The sequence below is a fragment of the Octopus bimaculoides genome, chromosome 2, assembly GCF_001194135.2.
Source record: "Octopus bimaculoides isolate UCB-OBI-ISO-001 chromosome 2, ASM119413v2, whole genome shotgun sequence".
Lineage (NCBI taxonomy): Eukaryota > Metazoa > Mollusca > Cephalopoda > Octopoda > Octopodidae > Octopus > Octopus bimaculoides.
Genome location: NC_068982.1, coordinates 156314719 through 156318443, shown reverse-complemented (window position 1 = coordinate 156318443; position 3725 = coordinate 156314719).

Below are 3725 nucleotides of genomic sequence, written 5' to 3'. Positions count from 1 at the left end.
TAGCAATGAAATGCGATACCTCAACCACGACACACATAAATGAATGGAAATCTACAAAAGACGTAAATCGCCTTTGGCGGTTTATAAGCCAGAATTTTAAATAACTCCTCTATATGTATACTATGGTGTTCATTTCCGCTTTATTTACATTTTACCTAAATTTATTTCACAATATTTGCAAACTGATGCGAAGTAAAACATATACTCGCTATTTCTCATACATACAAACACTGCGAACACATTCCCACACACTCGTGTATATGCCTTCTTGCGAATAACTATATTCATCATAATATACATACATACATACATACATACATACATACATGCATACATACATACATACATACATACATGTATAGAGTGGGTGGTGAATTTCAATGTCCAACATTGACTTTTGTGGAGCACAAATGAGGACGAGAGAACTCAATGCATATATTATTGAGAAAATGGTGTATTTAAACTATTACTTCTCGCGACATGAATTTTACGACGTGTCGCTCGTCAGATAGGAGCAAACAAATTCACATACATCGAGACATGTATGTGTGTGTGAGTCAGTGTGTGTGTGTGTGTGTGTGTGTGTGTGTGTTTGTGTGTTCTTTCAAACACTGGACCGTGAATTTGCTGGTCATCACTTCGAAGGGATTAATAGAACAAATCGGCCCTAGCACCTATTCAATTCTTTTGTAGAACCGCTAGGCTATATATATACATATATAATTATAAGATTTGGTAATTAGTCATATATTAATATATTAATTAATATCGATTAATTATCAGGGGGCCAGCACATTTAAAGAATCAAAGAGATTCAGAAATATTATCTGCAATCTCAGGGGATTAAGGTACATTTAAAAAAATAACGTCGACTAATTGTCCACGTTAGTGGTCGACGTTATTTTTTAAAATATATACATATATAGATAGATATACATATACGTAGGTGTAACCTTGATGTTCTGGTGATCTGATCAGCGAGCTTTCTTGATTTGCATTTATTTGTTAGTATACAATTGTATTGTATAATGATGGGTGTTGTACTTTTAGTTCTCTGCGGAGCTGAAGCTTATCAAGTTGTCGAAAGTGTATCTCATTTCAGGAAGCCCTCAATCTCCTTGATAAAAGTTTATCAAGAAAACATTTTCTATAATGGCTTCACACAGACTACGTAATTATACTGAAGGAGGAGACCAGTCAATACAAGGCTTTCTATTAGAGTTGAAAGAAATCTTGCAAAGTGTATCATATACAGAACGACAACGTAACTTACTAATTCGCGACTCTTTCGTCTCGGGAATTAATTTACCGACTATTCATCAACGCTTACTTGAGTCTACAGAAGACGACCTAAGACCATTACATAACATTGCTTTAACCATTGAATTAGCCAACGAGGACAACCGCTCTACTGGATACTATATCATATAGGACCTTTATTTGTCGAGGTCTGACAAAACAATTCGGGCTTCCTCTCAAAACAGCATATCCTTTTAACCGAAAACAGACAATTTAAGATCCGCGAAGCGTATTTAGTAAAGCAAGAGTGAGATGGACGCTATTACGAAGAAGAAGTGTAAACCGTTGAGTCAGATGTGTCACCGATTGTATCAAAAATGAACCTTTTAAGACTGCACAAAGTGGTAATGTTGAATCTAGACGGTAATAGGGACCCGATGTCTGTTTGAGTTCCTCATAAGGAATTAATTTACCAACGTTTAAGTCTGCTACCTGGCGTCGATATATCTAATTTGATACTGATCGCTATGAAATCCCGAAGAAACCATTGTCATAGAGTCCATCGAAGGTGAAATCAAGAGAATTTTGAAAGATAAGATTAAATAGGAAAGTAGAAGCACATCATGCTTCTACCAAACCATAAATTGCTTTATTCCTATTTATGCTTATTCTGCAGCTAACTGTGGTTATTTACACAAAATAATCGCATTGAGTCCTCACATCTACTATTGATCTAAAAGAAGCCTATCCATTGCGTGAAGAAAATTTTCATTTGACTGCCTTCGAAGTCGATAACAAACTTCGAATTTACTCGCCTGTCATTCGAGTGTACCTATGCTGATGCCATCTTTCAACGCATTATGGATTCACTTATTCACGAAAATTTTCTTCAAACAACCTATTGTTAGATTGATAGCATCATTATCGGGGCAGAAACAAAGGAAGAACACGACTGTAATGTGGTCAAATTCCTGTAGGCAGCTGAGCAGGCTGGCATGCATCATAACAAATCAAGTGCCATGCTGCTAGAATCCATTCACTTCCTAAGATATTTTATAGAGAAATGATCGCTTAAACCAGATCTAAAAAGATATAGATATCACACATTATTGAACTTGAAGAATCCTACAACATTGAAGGAACTGAACCATCCAATCGGATGACCATCCACTACTACCACCACCAGCACCAGCTAATGCATATTGTGCTAAGTGGATTCTGACTTGTTCAGAACTAACCATACATCTAATCCATAAAAAAGATGACTTAACTCCGGCGCCTACAGATATCATATCAAAACTCAAACGAGAACTTGTGAAAATGAACTTAGCGACTCAAGACCTTAACAAACCACTCCTTATAGGGACAGATACTTCTGACGAGGGGTTGGGCTTTTTATATTCCTGGCTTACGTTCGTTACAGATCCTACCACTGCGGGTAAATTGTATTAATTCGCTGCGGGAGTGCGTATATGTCAGTATGTGTGTATGTATGAATCAGTATGTGCATATTGTTACCCGTATTCTGTGTGTGTGTGTGTGCAGTCTGAGGTTGTTTATATATTAAGAAGCCTTACCGTTAACAAGCACAATGTTTCTATGTTAATGTTATGGGGTGAGAAGAGAAAGATAATTTGTTGACGGACCACTTCTCGTGTGCTGACCGTTCCTCAGTGAAGAATTACTCGGCTTCTGTTTCCCGTCTTTTAGCCGCTTTATATAGCACTGTTGATTAGGGATGAAAGTCGAATACATCTTCACTGAGGAGCGATCAAAGAATAGTGGGAAGATCTGGGAAGAGATAATATCTCTTTCAGTTCCGCACATTAGTGGCAAAGTAGTAATGTGTTTACATTCTTACAACGCCCATATCGAAGCATTCTAAAATCAAATTTGTTTCAGTTTGCTCGATCTACGGTGTGCTCTGTATAACATACGCATAACCACACACAACGCGCGCGCACGTCAGTGTATGTATGTACGTGTGTATACACTTTAGCTGTATGTTGTGACCTTTCTTTCTTTTTCCTTTAGCTTCTCTTCACTCTCCTCCCTGTTCTTTCTTGTACACTGTCGTAACCTCTTCGCCAAGACATGTCTCACAATAGCTACGCTTCCCTTCACCTCATTTTCTTTCTGATGAAGAATTAATGTCCAAAATGGCAAAAGGTACATCTCATTTTTTTTTTTCATCACCACAGTTAAATTAATATGCACTTCATCTCATTGAGTAACACTGCGTTTTTTCTTTTAATTTTGTACTATTTGAACGGTAATTGATTTAGCGCAGGAGTGGCTGTGTGGTAAGTAGCTTGCTTACCAGCCACATGGTTCCGGGTTCGTCCCACTGCGTCGCACCTTGGGCAAGTGTTTTCTACTATAGCCTCGAGCCGTCCAAAGCTTTGTAGGTGGATTTGGTAGACGGAAACTGAAAGAAGCTCGTCGTATATATATATATATATATATATATATATATATATATATAT